Genomic DNA, 20264 nt, shown 5'->3' with positions numbered 1-20264 from the left:
CCCCTCTCCCCCTCCAGCTCTCTCTCTCATCCTGCACTTCTCTCGCCTGTGTGTGTCTCTTGCTGGCAACTGGCTCATTCCCAGTCTCTGTTCCTCTTTCAGCCCCAGCCAAGCCCCCACATGCTCCAAAGCCAGCGGAGATGAGTTGTTTCAGAGCTGAATGGAACAGAAACTGTACTTTGGACTCTAAATGCGTTTCAGTGGAGCAGCCGCTGCTGAAAGCCAGCCACAGTGGGCTCAGACGTGGCAGAGCAGCTTCAGGGACGAGCGACGGCTGGATTGTGAAGCGTGCTGTTTGTCCTTTTCAACCCCTCTTGCCCTGCGTGGGTCTGAGTCACCTTCACACCACACTTCACCTCCAGCCCCAAACGCCTTTCGACCCGCTTTCTCTTCGGCGTCTGTAGCCTAACTTGGGCAAGTGACTGAGAGAAGAGGATATACCTCTGAGAAACTCCCAGGAACCATCTCAACACTGAAAACTGCAGAGAAGCAGTACAAAGAAGTGAAGTTCAAGGACACTGTCCACAGATCCAGGTCATCCGCACACATGCCTGCCAGTGCTAGCTTCGGGGCATTGAACTGGCCCTGTAAAACCCAGGAGGGTGGACCTAGGGACAGGGTTCAAACAAACACACATGGACATCACCTCAGATGGCAAGAACCCCTCACCAGGGCAGATTTTCCAACACTGGATCGTCTATCAAGTCAGATAAAATACATGATACCCAATTAAAACTGAATTTCAGATACACAACAAATAATGTTCTAGTACAAATATTGTCAATATTGCATGGGACATATTTATATTCAAAAATAATTCATTGTTTAGGGTACCTGCGTGGCTCAGTCGGTTGAGTGAGTGATCAGCTCAGGTCATGATCTCAAGCCCTGCATCAGGCTCTCTGCTGTCAGTGCAGAGCCTGCTCCAGATCTTCTGTCCACCCCCTTTGCCCTTCCTGCTTGTGTGCTCTCTGTCTCTCAAAAATAAACACATCTTTAAAAAAATAAATAAATATGGGGCGCCTGGATGGCTCAGTCAGTTAAGTGTCTGACTTCAGCTCAGGGCATGATCTCGCAGTTGGTGGGTTCGAGCCCCACGTCAGGCTCTGGGCTGGCAGCTCGGAGCCTGGAGCCTGCTTTGGATTCTGTATTTTCCTCTCTCTCTCTGCCCCCTCCCCTGCTCACGATCTCTCTCTCTCTCTCTCTCAAAAATAAATAAACATTAAAAAAATAATAAACAAACAAATAAATAAATCATTGTTTATCTGAAGTTCAAATTTAACTGGCCATCCTGTTTTTACTTGCTAAATCCGGCAACCCTACTAGAGAACGACCTGACTCCACAGTCATGTTGGAAATGGAGACAAGAAATCACAATCAGCTCACCTCTTCCTTGTCCCCAAGGGTATTTCTTCATTCGTCAGCTGGGCCCGGGCTGTGTCTAGTTCTCCATGTTGACCTCACTTGCCCCCAACCCACCTCAGTTGCTCCTAGCTCCGGTGGCCCAGAGGTACACCAATGCTTTTGTCCCTTAATTTGGCTGAATTGAGGCTGAATTTTTCAAAACACACTTTATTAGAAAACTAAAGGAGCCCCATACAAATATTTGAATTCATAAAATCAGTATAGTAGTTGTCGCACGGAAGATCAAATATCAATGCCCTGAGATCAGATAAGTCTAGACATGGTCTGGCCGTTCTTTTCCTTCAACTGCTCTTGGATCCACTGACTGGTCGCAAGGTTTTCTACCTGGCAGGCCCTTCAGTGAAGCTGGCAGAACATTCTGGAACAGAGGCTCTTATTGGCCACATATTAGAATCACCTAGGAAGCTTTTTGCAGCCTCTCCCGGACCAATTAAATCAGAATTTCTGAAAATCGGGCTCAAGTATCTGGATATTTAAAAGCTCCCCAGGTGATTCTAATATGTAGCCAGCGCTGGGAACCCATGCACATCGGAATCACCTGAGAACCAATAAAAAACTACTGATGCCTGCATCCCACCCTCTGATTGCCTTCTGATTTAATTGGTACAAGGGGCAGCCTGGGCACAGGGATTTTTTAAAGCTCCCGGGGTGATTTTAATGTGCAGCCAAGTTCGAGAACTACAGCTCCTCACACTTTAATAGACTTCAGATCTCCCTGGGACCTTGCTAACATGCAGATGCTGACTCAGCAGGCCTGGGGTGGGACCTGAGATTCTGCATGTCTAACAAGTCCCGGGTGACACCAATGCTGCTGGTCCCCAGGCCATACTTGGATTAGCAAAGTCCTAGATAGATGTCCCTCAAGCCTGGTTGTACACTGAAGTTATCTGGGGCACCTTGACAACTACCTCGGCCTGGGTCCCACCACCGGGGATTCTGATGTAATTGGTATGAGACGGGACCTGGACCCCGGGATTGTAAAAGCCTCCCAGGTGATTCTGATGTGCAGCCAAGGCTGAGAACCTTGGATGTGGACCAACATCTAGACGTCATTTTACAAGTGGCCCTGTGACCCCAAGAGGGAAATACCACTCTCCACAAGCTGTTCTGACTCACCTCTGTTCCCTGTCCCAGCTGGCAGAAGATACTTTCTTCCCTTGCCTCGAAGGCCATGCCCTCTAGTAAAAATTCCCTTTCTCCCACTTCGGCCCAAATAAAGCGTCCGATTCCCAGCTCAGTTGCAAAAGAGAAATGATTGACACGGTACCTTGAAACCAATGGCTGGTCAGAGCCCGCCAACCCGCCTTGTTTTATCACCCATTGTGGCATTTGCTCTGGGGGTCTGGCACAAAGATGCCTCTGCCGGAGGAACCAGGGGCCTCGGAAGTGTGCGCTTCGGCCTTGCGGTAACACGAAAAGGAGAGGAGGAACTCTGCTTTGACCGGATGCAATCAATCAAAGGTGCTGAGCAGTTTTCATTACTTGGTAGTTCCCAAGCCGGGTTACCGCACAGCCTCTCCCCTGTCCTGCCTTATCCTTTAGAGTGAGCTGTGGTGACTTGTGGGAATAAGAGTGGCCCACAGAGAACCAAAGCACAATGTGGAATGGAGAAAATTGTTACTCTCTTTTTGGTGTGACTTCCATGAAATTTTTCATGAATCATTTTTGTTTTCCTAGGGGGGATGACCATAAATATCATCTGCAATGCATCTTCATCAAGACCTTTCATCCTCTGACAGGGTCTATGTCCTTGACTGGGATTGGATGTTGCCGAGAGGGACTCAAGTCCACGTCTCGGGCATACGGCGTTTGTGTAAAATAGGAACTCTGATGTGTAGAATTTGCAGGTCGCTGAAGTGTCACACTCTACTGAAATGGGTCTGGAACCAATAAGGTACACATCAAACTCAATTGTGTTTAATTTTCATTGCTACCTAGAGGAAAGCCTCGCATAGCCCTACACGAATGAAATTAAACATGAAAGCCCGTCTGAAGTGTAGAAGCAATGCTTAAAATGACCTGTAAATAGGGTAAAACATGGCAGCCCAGCCCATCACAACATTATCGTTCATTTTTCTTTCCATAGTGGAGGTGACGGCCGCCATAAGAAAATCAGAAGAGACATGAGCACATTGCAGATCTAAAGGAGAACAAAGTGTTTTCAGTTACACACCAGCAGGACTTCCCTCTTTGCACACCCCTGGAGTCTCTTCCAAGTGGAAAATCACACTCTGTCCTTCAACTGAGAGCAAAGAAGGAAGGCAAGTAAAACAAGGCCCTCCTGAACTTGGCCAGCTCCCGGCCCCATGCCGCCCCAGCTGAGTTCCTTGGCCAGTGAGATAATGGAAGTTTCAGCTCTCCCAGCTGACATGGGTGGGGGGCAGACACCCACACTGGGCACTTCCAGCTGACATTGACCTTTCAGTCATGGAAACATTCCCCAGACCGACACTAATCGGGGGCACATCTGGCGTTTGGACTGAGTCCAGGTGGGGGTTGTGTTAGTTGAGTCAGCATGATAACCCGCTGGGGAGGCAGGGGAGGGGAGAGTGTAACCCTGCTGAGAGCAATCAACATCTTTGGCTGTGTGTGTGAGACGTGGTCAGGCCTCAGCCAGTGAGTCATAGAATGGAGACCACCTCATCCCTGCCCACCAGCTCTCCCCACCCCGACCAATAGAAGAGAAAACTGGGGAGACCCCAGGAGCCAAAACAACTTCCCCAGGCTTCCACCACCACCAGTCAGGGGCAATCTAAAATCCCAGGATCCCATCTGCCGCTATCATAGCTTCCCATATTTCTACACTCTCTCAAAGTGTAGTGTAACACACACTATCTCAAGATAATATGCAGGCTAAGGTACTGAAAAGAATCCAGCTGGGTTTTGTATTTTTTTTCTGCAAACTTCCTGTGACTTGCAAATGTCCAGGACAATTTTCCGAGGCAGTGACAAATGCCATTGGTCTCCATCCTCTGTGCCCTGCCTTCCACCCCACTTCTTCCATTGTAGCTTCTTCTTTGGATTTGGAAGGAGGGGCTGCCCTTCCTGACTGGTTTCTGGACTTTTATCAGAAACAAACAACATACCTTATCTCTCATCCCCAGGACAAGGGGCTGCAATGGGGGACAAGACCTCATGGTATCGAAGGTCCAGCCCTACAGGCCCTACAGCCCCTACAGCCCTACAGGAATGACCAAAGATTTGGGCCAGATCTCAGCGTCTGCCCTACAAATCCTGACACCTGTTGCAGCCATGAACAGCACTGCTAAAGAGGTAATTAAGCAAACCAAAGCCAGGATAAAAGGGATTATGTCCCCACCCACCCACACAGAAGTCTGTCTCCAGCTGTCAGAAGGAAGTTTTTTCCATGGCCCCTGGAGTACACTCTCCACTCATGGACACCATGTTTCGAGTCTACACCAATGATCCTTTCCTGTCTAAACCTCCAGGCACAGATAATTATGGAAATTAGGAATCTCACCCACCTGCTCAAATCACAAAGAGATTAACAGGACTTTTCCAGTATAAAAACTGCAGAGATCAGTTTAACCTTCTCCCCTTGTTTGTTATAAATGCCTAAAGACAGGGAAACAAGTCAGGTAAAAACAAGACCCATATCAACCACCAGCTTCCCAAAGTAAATTTCAGCTCATCCCGTAACTAATCAGCTTACAGAACTCCCCAGCACTGTTCTTTTCCTTCTACATCCAGCCTCCATACAAGGGCAGCTATCACCCACCATCCAGTCAGTTTTGTCCTCTTCTGGAATAACCAGAAAGTAAATTTTTCTTCACTCCAATTGAAATCATACACCCCCCAACCTGAAGATCACCTCCCCACTCCCAGACCCTTTACTTCTATTTTCCTAACTGAGAAATAGGCTTTGTCCACAGGTCATTGAGATAGTAAAATGACCCTCCTTCCCCTCTATGGGACAGCTTATCAATTCCCCTGTCCTCAGGAGGATTCTGTAAGACTACATGAGCAATCCAGGTCTCCTTCTCAGAGAAGGAGCTCACAACACCACCACTCTACCTAAGCCAGTGGGGGACCCTGCTGATGCCAGCCCTTTTCTCCCCGCCAATGATTTGGTACACAGCCATTTCATGTCCGATGCCAAACCAGTAATTCACAACACTCATCAAAATCTGCCTCCATCAACTGACTCAGCATTCCTGCTTTCCAAGCATAGCCAACATCCCTAACACCCTGACATCCTAGCCTTCAGCTTCACTATTTACATCACATGAGAGCTTTGGGCTTAGAAAGCCCAATTCCCTTTGGATAAAGTATGCAGATGATTCATCCTCTCATCCTGAGCCTTGATATCCATGCCAAAAAGCTTGTGAGATGGGGCTCAGAGAGGACAGAGTGTGGGCGGGGGTGGGGGGAGTCCTGTTGCTATGGAAATCAGTGTGCCAGTTTCCAAAGGAGAGACACTAGCTGTTCTTGGGGTCCTGTTTTGCCAGGCTGTCCTGTAGAACTTGAAGAAGCTTCTGGCCTGAAGTGGCGGTGAGTTACCGTGGAGCCCCAGACCACACTGACACTTGCCTGTCCCCTCCATCTCACCTCCTCTCACACTGAGAGATCCAACCACCAAAGACATCCCATCTGGCCTCCTCGGCACTTTCTTTAGCAGCTTTCCAGCCAAGTGAAAGGTCCACTCTATGTCTGTAGACAAAAGGGGTATTGACTCAATTCTGTGTTTCAGGGAATGAGTTAAATTCCATTAATGGGGGGAGGGGGGTGAGAGGGATGACAAATAACAACTTGTCTGAACTTGTTACATTTCTCCTCAGTGCCTCAGTAAGGTTCTCAATGGCAATAAGGTCATCGATGATAGAGGGAGAGACCTCCCAGCCAGACTGTCACTCAGCCCCAAAAGGACACTCCACGGTGAGAAGCTGACAGGACCTAGAGATTGATTCACATGCTAAGAGGAGCATGGAGTAGGGTTGCAGGGAGAGGGGGGTCAAGGTCTCAGAGACAGAATGTCCAGGAGGGAGATTGATGTAAGGGTCATCAGATGCCCAACACACAAGGGAGGTGGGCAGAAAGAAGACAGTCCCCATCAGGTAAGATGAATAACAGGCATGATAAACTCTGAAAATGGAGGCTTCAACTGCTAGAAGGTCCTGGGGGCCAAGATAGCAAAACTAAAAAAAGACTTTAAGAGCTTATTATGTACCAGGCACTCTATGTTATACATACTATTGCATTTATTACTTTGCATGATCTTCATATCAGCCCTATGAGAATCAAACCATCATATGCCATTTTACAGAGGTCAAAACTGGGACTTTGAAAAGATAGCTAAGGTCACAGAGCTAGTAAATGACGGGATTCAAATCAAGGCCCAATGGACCAGAGTGCACACTCTTGACCACTACACTAGAGCAACAGGTCCTAGAAATGGCAACCATGTCTATTAACCAATTAGAAACTAGAGTGTGAGTGGTGCTAGAAGGACTTTTAAGATCCCAGAAGACAGATGTTGGCTTCATTCTGACCAGGACCTTAGCCATCCCCTCCACGTAGCACCATTTTCAGATAAGGCATAGTATGACACTTCTCGTAAGTATTTATATCCTATGGCCAGATAGCCCTGGGTATAACCACTGTCTTGCCAACAAAAATACAATAGAACATGGTAGGCTGAGCTGAGGCTGTTAAACAGAAGCCCTTAATGTCCCATCTGTCAAGCAGAATACCAGTCCTTGATTTCTCCACCTTCAGGAGGTCTCTGGGGAGATAGTAGGCCCTTGAGACAGGTAGGGATACAAATCCAGAAGGGCATGAAGAGGTTCCACCCACCTCATTCTTGCTCAGGAATTTCCTCCATCTCTCCATATTCTGCCCTCCCCCAATTACCCACCAGAATGAGGCTAAAGACCTCAGGAGTCAGCCTCCTGACTGGATCAGGGCAGGGGTCAGATTTTCTCTTTCAGTTGATCGTTTTCTGCTTACTCTTGGCCTGGTCTAGTCAAGCTGAATCCATCACTCTCAGTGGGTGGTGGTTGGGGAGAAGTACGGCCTTAGAAGTATATGTAGGACATTTAAAACCTTGATACGAAAAGAAAGGCGTGAGAAGCTAAACCAAAGAAGGAGACACAATTGCACAAAGTTAGGGGATCTAAAGAGCCCCCTAGGTACCAGAAGGACCGACACGGTAAGAATTTTAAGAGGTGATAAAGGTAACTTGCTGTCAAAGGAGGCAGATATGGCTAAAGAAACAAGTGAAATTAATTCCTTTCTCAAGCCATCATAAAGGTGAATGGCTACCAGATGGTCAGACAAAAATACCTGTCCACAAGCTGCTGGAGAAAAAAAAAAAAAAAATACATGCAAGAAGAAATCAGATCCTCCACTGAGCAGGTGAGCAGGAAATTAAAATATCTGTACACTGACCACAATGTAAGACCACACACAGTCACAAAAAGGCTGTTAGGAAGACAGTGTGAGTGTGGGATAGCATCTATCCTCTGTCTGCCAGCTCACACCCAGAGAGACAGTCACAACCCTCACAGTTCTGGAGGAAAAGTCTCCAGAGAAAACCCAGCCATTCCAAGAGGGATGATGATGGAACAGCGGAGGCCTGGGCCACTGAAGGCCAGGTAGCCCACTTCACAGACCACATCACTAGACGTGGTAACGTCTTTTCCTGAGCACTTACTATGTACCCGGCACTAAGTGTCCCAGCAAGCTTCTGAAATGGCTCTCATTGATTCTGGCCTCTTGCGTAAGTCCTTCCACTTAAGTGTGGACTGGACCCGAAGGCTTGCTTCTAACAGAACACAGCAAAAGGGACAGGATGTCACTTACATCAAAAAAGGACCTCCCTGAATTGGCTGTCAGTGACTTGATCCCCATCGCTCCTTCAATCATCCTCTCTGTGCCCTTGTTGCTACATTCCCGCTAGTAGATACACACACACACACACACACACACACACACACACACACACACACACACCCCAAAGGCTCCAGAAGTTGGAGGGAGCTCAGCCTCCTCTTGCCATTGTTCAGCTTCTTCCCAATCAATCTCCTGCCAACCACAAATTAGCATTACACAGGCATTTACAGTGCAGGGCCCCCAGGGATAGATGGAAGCTGCTAATCCTTAAGAAGGTGCACTGGTACAATAGCAGGAGGCCCAAAGCCTCACTCCCACTCATGGGGTGCTCCTTTGCAGCACTTCCAGCTCTTTTGTGAGCTGTCCAAGTCAACCACAGATGGGGCCTTGAACAAACAGGAGACCGTTGGAGCCCGGGGAGCACATTCCTGAGACCGATCCCAGCAGAAGACTACCTTGGAATGGATTCTCGCCCACAGCTTCCAGGTTGGTCCTTGTGGGTGCACTCTTCCACTTTCCATTTTTACTGGTAAATGTTAATGAATGGCTCCAGCTGGGACCAACCCAAAGCATGAAATGTCCTGGGGCCAGCAGTAGTTAGACATGCCCTGCCTTCTGGGCAACCAGGATTAACAAAACCCAGGGGTTTTGTTTTCTTTTCTTTTGCTTAAGGGATTGATTTGGACTTATGAAGTATGATTGAGCTTCCTGATCCCCAAAGAAGGCAGCCCTGGCTGGGTTCCCAGGATCGTTTTTATCCCCAAGTGCTGCCTTTTTTCAGGCCCTGGGGAACCCCAGCAAATGCAGCCCTTCTTCCAGCAGTCCCAAAGGCTGGCTCTTGCAGCTGCCTCTGACGGCTCCTTGCCCTTATTCCACAGCTGGGTCTGGATAAGCAGAGCTTGCAAGAAGGAAGCCTCTTATCACAAACATTTCCTGCCTATTTGCTCCTGACCCTGCATACCACGGTCCTTCCCCCATCTGGCTGGGCCACCAATGATGGCCACAGCAATGTGTTCACAAAGGACCTGCAGCACAGGGTCCCCAGACCTGTCTCTAGTCCAGATTCTTCTCTATCCATCCACACCTGTCTCCCTTCTCTGGGGAGCTCATAGGTTCTTATAGGCCACCCAAAACGGCTCAGTCACTGAAGAAACGAAAGGAAGTCAGGTGGAACCAGAAAGAAAGAAAGAAAGAAAGAAAGAAAGAAAGAAAGAGAGAAAGAGAGAGAGAAAGAGAGAGAGAGAGAGAGAGAAAGAGAGAGAGAAAGAGAGAGAGAAAGAGAGAGAGAAAGAGAGAAAGAAAGAGAGAAAGAAAGAGAGAAAGAAAGGAAGGAAGAGAGAGAGAGAGAGAAAGAGAGAAAGAGAGAGAGAAAGAGAGAGAGAAAGAGAGAAAGAAAGAGAGAAAGGAAGGAAGGAAGGAAGGAAGGAAGGAAGGAAGAAAGAAAGAAAGAAAGAAAGAAAGAAAGAAAGAAAGAAAGAAAGAAGACAAAGGCAGATAAGGATTTTTAGCTCAAATAGAAAATGTGACTCACAGCTGGAGTTCTGCCCACCTCTTCTAGGACTGCTGTCTGTCTCCGACAAGGAGAGAAACAGAGACAGAGGCAGGCACCTGTGAGGGTCTGTGTTCCTATCTGTGCCATCCTCATCCCTACATTGACCGTACTTGTGTGTGCCTGCGGAGTTAAGGCCATATGGACTATTGCAGGTTTATATGCCAAAGGATTAGGAGCTGAGGGCCAGTGGGTCTAGGACCAGCCCAGCCCAGCTGTGCTCAGCAGAGTACTGAATTCCTAGGTCCCTATCCCCTCCAAACACCTGGGGCACCCTAGCCCCACCCCTCCCTGTGGCCTTCTCCCTGCCTCCTGCCCCCAGCTTGCTGTGTGGTCCGAGCCCTCTGCCATGAAAGAAGGGGAGGGAGGGAGGGAGGGAGGGAGGGATGGGCCAGCATGTTTACAGTCAAGCATAACAACCTTTATTTTAAATAAATAAAAGTTTTAGTCAGTTTTTACTTCCCTTTTCTTCCAAAATATTTTCTCCCTCCTCCTCTTCCTCCTCCTCCTCCTCCTTCTCATCATGCCTGAGCCTTTATCTGTGAGGCCACCCAGGGAGGGGCTGTGGGAGTGGGAACGAACAGACCCTGGTGCTTAAAGTCTTCCCAGGTCATGTGACACCCCCCTCTCAAATGCCCACGGAGCCCCTGGGGTTCTTGTGAATTCAGGGATGTCCTGGCCTGAGAAATAGAGACTAAACAGGAAGCCTGGGCCCCATCATCAGCATGAGTCCATCTGTTCTCCCTAGTCATAAGGTTGCCCACCCCTTCCCCCATTCTACTATGGAATTGCCATCCATCTGTCTTCCACTTTGGCCTGTCATCTCTCTGTCTCCCCCATTGGACCCTCATCCATCTGTCCGTCCCACAGGACCACCATCTCTCAGTGTCTCCTTTGGGCTGCCATAAATCTGCATCCCCCATGAGATGTTCCATCTGTCCATCACCCTATTGGCCTGTCATTCCATCTGATACCCTTGATCATCCTTTTCGTCCATCTGTCTCCCCTCATTGGATATATTTTTGCCCATCTGTCTCCCTGAATGGGGCCAGCAATGGTGGGTCTCTAAGATATGAGAACAGTGGGCATTCTACTCTGATTTTGATTCCAGCAACAATAATAGTAGCAACCATTAATCAAGTGTCTACTATGTGCCATATTCTCTATGCGTATTATCTCCTTTAACCCTCCAACAGCCCTATGAGTATGTGTTTGTTTCCCCATTTTACCAGTAAGGAAACTGAGGCTTGAAAGAGTTAAATGCCTTACCCAAGGTCACACAGATCCTAGTGGCAAACACAGAGTCCAGAAACAGCTCTGCCCATACTGAGTGGGAATGAAGACATGGTCTCTTTAATCCTCCACCCCCAGGATGTAAGAGTTCCCCTCTCCTGGCCTCTCTGCGCATTTAATTTACACTTTGCTGCTGGATGTTTTCAGACTGATGAAGTTTCCTCCCTGCCCTGGCTTTGCACAAAAAAAGTGAAGGGGGAAAAGAAGCCAGATGTGAGAGTGATTCCAAGGTCTTTGGGGGTGGGGGTGGGGGGTGCAGAGTGATGTTAAATAAACATCCAATGATATTCTTTCTGCAAAATGATCCATTTTTCATGGCACCCAGGAGTTCGTCCAGGGGTCTCTGGGTCACTAGGGAAAAGTGTTTCGTGTGTTTTGGCTCCATATTCTTCCATTGGCCACAAAGAGCTAATTCTTCCAATTAATGAAATCAGCGCTGCTGATGGAGATGTACTGACAAATTATTTTCAAGACAAATACATTCACACGGATGGTGGGGCTGATAGGCCTGAAGGATTTGGAGGATAGAGTGAAGTTCCCCCCACCAGCCAGAGACACTGAGGTCATTCACGATGTACGGGATCTTGGCCACCACCTCAAGGGACACCTTTTTCCACCCGGAGCCATGGAGGCTGGACCGGATTGTCTGTGTTGAGGGGCTGCCTATCAATGGGCTTCTGTATGGTCCTGGCAGGTTCCCGCACCCCTCCCCTCTTCCCCAGTGCCCCAGCCAAGTCCCCTTCAGGGCCCCGGCTGAAGGGCCTATTCAGCATTTAGGATTCCCTGATGGGAAGTGAAAAGGAGACAGACAGATGCTTCCTTGGAGCTAAGGAAAAGCTGGAGGCCTAGAGACAGGAAGGGCAGGCTGAAGCCACAAAGGAGGAGCTCAGTGAGAAGAAAGAAGGAGGCTAGAGGTCCTGTGGGATGAGAAAGAAGGAAGGAGAGGAGGCTGGGGGAAGGGAGACAGAGGGTGGGAGGGCCAGATAGGGAGGGGAGGAGGCCGGAAGAAGGCCCCCAGGCAGAGGGAGAGATCCCCAATGGGAGACCCAGCAGCGCCAGAAAGGAGTGTGGGATTTTTTAAAGCCACAGACTTAATTTCCTGATGATGTTTTTCTCAGGCCGATATTAGCAGCATTTTTCATTCCCTGAGCAGATCTGCTGATTGTGGAAAAGCGATCCAGAGTGTGCTGGGTGACGGGGCCCAGCCTTTACCTGGATGGGCCCACAGAATGGCCCAAGACCAAGCTAATATTTCATCTCCTTGAACCCACAGAGAATAGGAAAGATTTTGCTTCCGGCCGGTCCTGGAGGAGGGAGGGGAACAGTTTCTAAGCAGTTCTGGCAAATCAGTGACAATCAGAAGCCAGGGTGAAATTATCTCCATTAAACTAACTAGGGTGATTTCTCTTTTCCTGCCTGAACCCTGACTGAAATGGGGTGGTGAGTTTTGAGGGTTACAAGTTAGGGGCTAAAGGAGCCAAAGCCCAGAGGACTCTGCAGAACCATGGAACATCTTCCTAAAGCCTCATTTCCCCGCTCAGAATCCATCTGTGCAGTCGTGGGTTTGCCAAACAAGTCCACACCCCTAAGCCAGGAAAGCAAGGCCCTCAAGAGGCCAGATGTTCAGTGTGGTCCAAGCCCAGCCACCTTGGCATCCCAGGGGGGCCAGCATCACAGGCTGCTAAAGCAGAAGCTGCATTTAACCAGACCCACAGGTTGCCCATGTGCTCGTGATGGTGTGAGAAACTCTGCTCCCTGACGACTTCCAACCCTCTCCAGCTAATGTGCTGCCAACATGGAGAATGGCTTCCCCAACAAACTGGAATTGTAAAATTCTCCAAACATACCTTTGGCTTTTCCAGTTCTGAATGCTGGTTCATGTTACCTCTTTCATCTTAAAGATGCTTTCCTTTACGCCCACTTAAGGAAATCCTGCCCACATTTTAAGACCCAACTCAAATGCTACCCGTACTCCAGGGAGCCCTTCCCTGCCTTTGCCTGAGGTTAGAACTTCACTGTAGCTTGTCTGGATCACCTATGGAGTGCTTTTCACTTTCTGTCTTGCATTTTGGTTACTTGTGTACTTATCAAGGGGCAGTTCTGTATGGTAGTTTTCAGGACGTTCTAAGTTTAAATCTTTGTCCCACTGCTTCCTAACTTTGACACTCAGCAAGTGGGTGATTTCTTTGGACCTCAGTTTCCTCTGTAAAACGAGGGTAATAATTATATTCAATCATAGAGTTGTCATAAGGATTTAAAAAATATATTTAGGACTTTGCCAAACAATGTGACATATAGTATGTGCTCAACAAATGATCGTCAACTGAATGTAATGATCCAAAGAACAGTGTTCTTAATCACACAGGAAATGAGATACTATCCATAAAACTCATGGCTTGTCCAACATGGTATGGTCTTCCCAAGACTGAATGACTTGTGTCCCTTATCCTAGAACCATAATTTGTTCTTCGAAACAATCAGTAACTGTTTTGTTGTTTTTCTAATAATCATTGGTTAAAAGTCCTGCTTCCTTGGGGTGCCTTGGTGGCTCAGTCGGTTAAGCGTCTGCCTGGCTCAGGTCACGATCTCACCATTCATGAGTCTGAGTCTCGCGGTAGGCTGTGTGCTGACAGCTCAGAGCCTGGAGCCTGCTTCAGACTCTGTGTCTCCTTCTCTCTCTCTGCCCCTCCCTCACTCTCTCTCGCTCTCAAAAATAAATAAAAACATTAAAAAATATATTTTTAAAAAAGTCCTGCTTCCTCAGTTTGGTTCCACATTGTCCCCTTATTGAGTCCTTTCTGCCCCATCCCTGCTTCCCCTCTGAAATCTCAATATTTTCTTTTTTTTTTTTTCAAACTTGTCAACTGGTCATAAGTATTTATTTTATTTTCAACTTCTTTGTATCAACTGTCTCATTAACATTCTTTTGACTCCCCCCAAAAAATGTTTCTTAACTCTTATTTTGTGTTTTTATCTCCAAGGGAATACTTTGGCTGGATTTTCTACCAGGAATGACACAATTCTTTCCACAGATATGCAGAGGGAGAATTTGAAAACCAACAGAGTCACATCGCCTTGATCCTACACCCAAAGAATTCCTCAGATACACAAGTCCCCAGCTCTTGAACTGGCCATGTTTCCCAATGCTATCTCTACCAAAATGTTCTTTCTCGTTAAATACTAATGGAAAGTGAAATAAATACTGTAAAAGAAGCTCACTCAAGATGGGGGGACATTCCAGAGTCCAGTTGCTTTGGATTACAATGGGCCTTGATAAATAATATCAGATTCAAGTATGTTATTTTTTTTTAATCTCAATCAATAAGCATTTTTAATTTCCTTTCAAAGTCCTATATGGTGACCTGATTTGGTTTAAGATACAATTCAGATATCATCTCTCTTCCATGGTATGTCCCATCTACAATTTTCATGTCCTGATCTATTATTATTATTATTATTATTATTATTATTATTATTATTATTACCAAAAGGCAAAATATTGATCAGTGCAACCAAGCTCTTTCCATTCCAATAGAAACACATTTTCCCTCTTCTTGCCATACTCTCCTTAACCAAAAGAAAGAGAGAAAGAACCAATTAAAGCCACTCGTCTGAGAGTTCAAGGAACTGGAGAGAAATGGGACCTCTGACAAGTTGGAATGTGATCTACATGGGAAATCTCTGAGAGGACACCTGCTCATTCACAGGTCATTGTCTCTGAGCTCCTGAAGGTGCAGCCCCATGGGAATGGCTTCTTGTTGGGAAAATGGGCAAATAAGCATAGCACCGGCAGGGACAGAGGGCTCCGTCTGTGGGAAAGAGACAATCAGTGAACTTTCAAGCCGAGGCAGTAGGGGCAAGGCTTACAATTTCAGCTGGATGTCTGGAAACTCAATATTGCCCAGAGTATCGATTACCTGGTAGAGTTAGATCCTCTCCTGCTCCAGAGGGCAGGAGTAGCCAGGCAGGTCTCTGACATGAAACTCTCTGTGCACCTTTTAATTAACTCTAATAAATGTGCATCAGAGTCTTCTAGAAAGGGAGATTGTTCACCCTGGTAGAGGGACACAGGAGTCATCAAGATAGGAATTTGAGTATGACAAATGTATCAAGAGGTTGCCATGTGTGACTCAGTCTGGGGAATTAAACAGCAGTAGGTTCACTCTTTAAATCAGCAGGGTTGGGACCATTGCTCCACACCAAATTCCTGCTTGGAGTGTCTTTTCCAAAGGGAATCATAAGAGTATCACCTGTCCTGCCTGCTCTTTAAGTACCAAACGTCTTTGGTACTCAAACAGCTAAAAATGGAAGGAACTATCAGTTATTATTAATTCTATACACGTTGGTAATTCCAGATACGCGACTGAGTTACAGAATTCTATTTAACATCCGGGTGTAACTTCCAATCACTCTGAACTTGCCGCTAGACCCACCCTCTCCAAGCCTTTATTCAGGTATTCTCCATCAACATTTAGTATGTCCCTACCAATATGCTTGACACTAGGCACTTGGGATACAAATAGCCAAGACAGAGTCACTATCCTCAAGGGGTTAACTTTCTAGTAGAGAATACAGAGTGTGAGTAATAGCAGCTACTATTTATCGAGCCCTTCTAATATGGCTTTTAAAAATATTGTTTATTTTTTGACAAATAAAAATTGAATATATTTATTTTTTAATTTTTTTTTTACATTTATTTATTTTTTGAGAGACATAGAGATGCACAGCACAAGTTGGGGAGGGGCAGAGAGAGAAGGAGACACAGAATCCAAAGCAGGCTCCAGGCTCCGAACTGTCAGCAAAGAGCCCGACACGGGGCTCGAACTCACAAACTGTGAGATCATGACCTGAGCCGAAGTCGGGCGCCCAACTGACTGAGCCACCCAGGAGCCCCCAAAATTGAATATATTTAAAGTATACAATGTGGGGACACCTGAGTGGCTCAGTCGGCTAAGCATCTGACTTAGTCCAGAGGTCATAATCTCATGGTATGTGAGTTCGAGCCCCACATTGGGCTCCGCCCTGACAGTGCAGATCCTGCTTGGGATTCTCTCTCTCTCCCGCTCTCTCTGCCCCTCCCCTGCTTGCTTGCACGCTCCCTCCCTTTCAAAATAAATAAACTTTCTTGGGGTGCCTGGGTGGCTCATTCGGTTAAGCATCTGACTTCGGCTCAGGTCATGATCTCACGGTTGGTGAGTTTGAGCCCCATGTCCTGCTCTAAGCTGACGGCTTGGAGCCTGGAGCCTGCTTCCGATTCTGTGTCTCCCTCTCTCTCTGCCCCTCCCCCGCTCATGCTCTGTCTGTCTCCCTCAAAAATAAACACTAAAAAAAAAAAAATGTTTTAAGTCTTTAAAAAAAATAAACTTTAAAAATAGTTAATTAAAAAATAAAGTGCACAATGTGATGTTTTGACATATGTATACATTGTGAAGTGATTACCACAAACTAGTTAATATATCCATCACCTCCCATAGTTACCATAGTTACCATTTTTTTGTACATAGTGAGAACACTTAGATTTACTCCTAGCAAATGTCAAGTATATAATGCATTATTATTAACTATAAGTCACCGTGCTCTACATTAGGTTTCCAGAACTTATTCATCTTGTACCTGAAAGTTGTACCCATTGATCAATATCCCCTCTTTTCCCCTACTCCCCTCCTCCAGCCTCTAGTAACCAGCATTCTACTTTCTGTTACTATGCAGTTGACTTTTTCTTTTAGATTCTATGTATAAGTGAGATCGTGCAATATTTGTCTATGCCTGGCTTATTTCACTTAGCATGGTGTCCTCCAGGCTCATCCATGTTGTTGCAAATAGCAAGATTTTCCTTTTTTTTTTTTTTAGCTTAAGGCTGAATACTATTCTATTGTATATACCACATTTTCTTTATCCATTCATCTGTCAGTGGACACTTGGTTTGCTTCCACCTTATGATACGATATGCTTTTTTTTTTAATGTTTCTTTCTTTCTTTATTTTTGAGAGGGGGGGGCAGAGAGAGAGAGGGAGGTAGAGAATCCCAAGCAGGCTCTGTGCTATCAGCACAGAGCTTGATGCGGGGATCGAACTCGTGAGCTGTGAGATCATGACCGGAGCCGAAACCAAGAGTCGGACACAACCGACTGAGCCACCCAGGTGCCCCAGGATAGGATACACTTTTGATAAACATTGGGCTAATAGCCTCCAAGATGTTCCCCAATGATCCTCACCTCCTGGTGTTCATGTACTTATGTAGTCCCCTTCAACATTGCTTAGGGCTGATACTAATAGAATTTGTGGGGAAAATGGTGTGTGACTTCTGAAGCTAGGCCATAAATGATATTGCAGCTTCCACCTTGCTCTCTCTTGAATCAGTCTCCTTAAGGATCCCCAGCTGCCATGTAGCAAAGACACTCAGGAAGCCCTATGGTGAGGTCCACATGGAGAAGAACTGAGGCCTCCCACCAATAACCAGTGAGGAACTGAGACCTTTTGCCAACAGCTGTGTGATTCAGCCATCCAAGAAGCAGAGCCCCCAGTTTCAGACAAGCCTTCAGATTACCGTAACCTCATGAAAAAACCTCCAGCCAGAACCACTCAGCTAAACCATTCATAAATTCCTGACCCACAGAAACCTCGAGAGACCATGTTTACTGTTGGTTTAAGCCACTAAATTTGGCATCATTTGTTATGCAGCAACAGATACCTAATCCAGTCCTTTGTGTTCACGACCTACTGATGCTGAGGATGCCATTCCTACTGAGTATTTATTCTTGTCTCAACATTACAGATGAGGAAACTGGGACTTCGAGAGGTGAAAATAAGAAGCCACGTCAGAACTGAAGTATGACTCCACTGGACTTCAGAGTCTGCGTTCTTAACTGTGCACAATACATCTAGACAGAGGACAAACGGTCACAGTGGGAAAGGTAGGGAGTTCTACCTAGAAAGTCTGGAATTAGAGGTGAAGAGGTGGCAGGCAAGGCTAGTTAGAAGATGTAAGACTTACAGCGGAAATGAAGGACGAGTAGATGTTCACCAGGCGGCATCAGAAGAGGAATTCCAGAGGGAACAGCACTGGTAGCAGCCATGGAGGCTCAAACAGCCTGGGGTGTTCAGAACCTTCCTGGAGTTTCTAGATCCAGAAAAACAAAGGCCTTTGTGACTAGTTTTCCAGGGGGAAATCTTGGTTCTAGCCCAAGATCTATTCTTGCAGTCCAGGACCCCCCAAATCACAGGAACTGCTACCCTAGTCACTGCTTGTGATCAACTCAAATTCCCTTTAGACGCCACCCCCCCCCCCCCCCATTTCTTCCCTGGGTCAGTTCTCTTTTACAGGCTCTGCTCCCTGGCGTGTCTGAAGCACATACCAGTTCTTCCTGACAAGCAACTCTTGCTCCTTATGAAACTGTATTTATGCTGCTTACAGATGCATTCACAACATATCTCCTGTCCTACTGCAAAATAGCACACAAACCTGACTTCCTTCATTAGCAGGGACGCTAGAACGGCAAATCGGGCTAATTTGGGGGCCCAAGTATATTGGATTTCAGAAAGGCACGCATCTTTTCTCATGGCAGTCTTCTGGATGCATTGGTGGATTACAAATTAGAGAAGCACAATATGGGATATTAGTAGCTGGTTTAATAGCCACGCCCAAAGGTTACTGACTATGGGTTGGTGTCCAGTTCTAGAGGACAATCTATCCCGGCGTGACCAAGGGTTCTGCCCTCAGCCCTCTCTCGGGCAACATCTTTCAATATCTTCAGTGAAGATGTAGAAATCAGGCTCGTGCAATTTTTTTAATGGCGGAAATGGGGACAATTAGTAAATAGTTAAGATGGCAACAAGGAAAAGCTGTACCCCTCTCCAAAGGCTAGCAGAGGTCAAATCTGCCAAGATGAATTTTACCCAAAATGAGAGCTCCTCTACTTAAATTCCAAAAGTCACTCCATAAATATACAATGGAGATTTCTGAGTCGGTGGTAACTGCAAACGGGAAAACCACTGAAGGGTTTTAGCCAAATGGTGAGTTAAATAGGAGTAAAGACAGCCTGCACTAATCTGGCTTTAAGTTGGGGGGGAAGGGAGAGGCAGCTTGACTGGGAAGGTTTACTGCTGAGATTCTGCAGCCCCCCGCCACCCCAGGGCTGTATTTAGTAACTCACACTCTACTCCATTAAATGTGTTTGGGTTCCCAGCCTCCACCCACTGTGCTCCCCCTGGACTGAGTGGGGGAGCCCGTAGAAGGTAGTAAGAATGCCGAGAGCTTGGAGTCTGGGAAGAGCTTGGAAAGCTCTCCGGAGCCTCTCCCTGCACGGCCCTATCCCTGCTGATAAGGATGAGAGCTGAGCTGGCTGACAAGTGATTGGAAACAGGAGCTCCCAAACCCCTTAACCCTTCCCTAGCCTGCCCCAGTGTCTGGAGTCTCTAAATGCTGGGGCCCATCTCCCTGTGGCTTCCTGCTCTCAGTTTTAGGGCTCTCTGACTTCCCCTCCCACACCCCCCAACCTTTCCATCTTCCTCTCCCTTTGTCCTGACTGCTCACTGAAAGAGACTGGAAAGAGACCACCACCACCAAATGCTAAGACGTGGCCCCTCCACCTTCCGGCCGCCCTGACAAGTTAGCTAGGGAGTCTCCCTCTGGTCCAGACCCAGCCCACCCCCGCCCGACCCAGCACTCTTAGCCACCACGTATCTGCCAGCCTAGGGTTGCTGTTTAGGAGCAGAAGTGTACCAGGTGGTTGTTCGGGGGTTCTAGGAGCAGAAATCCCAGGCCCAGGTCCAACAGTCTGATCCCAGACCCATTCTCTGCCACCCTGGCTGGCTGTGGAGCCCTATGGGGACGCTTGCGGGTCACCCCAGAACCAGACCTGACTTTGCTAAGTCATCCCAAAGGCCCTCCACCCACCTAGGTACTGCAAGGTGCATGGACAGGCCTCACACTGGGACAGATGACACGTGATGAGAGATCTGTCCCTGGCAGTGGCCAGCAGGGCTGAAGCTGAGAGGGAAGGCGTCCAGCTTACCCTGGGGAGGGGCATTAAGGAGAAGCCAGGTTTACCGGCCACAGTAATTAAGTGTAAAAGAGCTTCCTTCTGTAGAATGGAATTCAGATAAACTGCCATTATCATGCAAAGCAGCTTTGCACCTAAAAGTCC

At 47.2% G+C, this 20264-nt stretch overlaps 1 long non-coding RNA gene across 1 annotated transcript in view; it reads right to left on the bottom strand.

Annotated features, from left to right (window-relative positions):
* Window positions 1-20053, bottom strand: part of LOC128311267 (uncharacterized) — an 86310-nt gene extending 66257 nt beyond the window's left edge. Inside the window, exons 1-2 of the long non-coding RNA XR_008289498.1 lie at window positions 19841-20053; window positions 18113-18238 (exon numbers count right to left, since the gene is read on the bottom strand). This is a non-coding gene — a long non-coding RNA (uncharacterized LOC128311267). The remainder of the gene's footprint in view (window positions 1-18112; window positions 18239-19840) is intronic.
* Window positions 20054-20264: the final 211 nt, after the last annotated feature.

Source organism: Acinonyx jubatus, chromosome A3, assembly GCF_027475565.1.
Source record: "Acinonyx jubatus isolate Ajub_Pintada_27869175 chromosome A3, VMU_Ajub_asm_v1.0, whole genome shotgun sequence".
Lineage (NCBI taxonomy): Eukaryota > Metazoa > Chordata > Mammalia > Carnivora > Felidae > Acinonyx > Acinonyx jubatus.
Note: the sequence above shows the minus strand (reverse complement) of the source record. Positions and strands in the feature narration are given on the sequence as shown.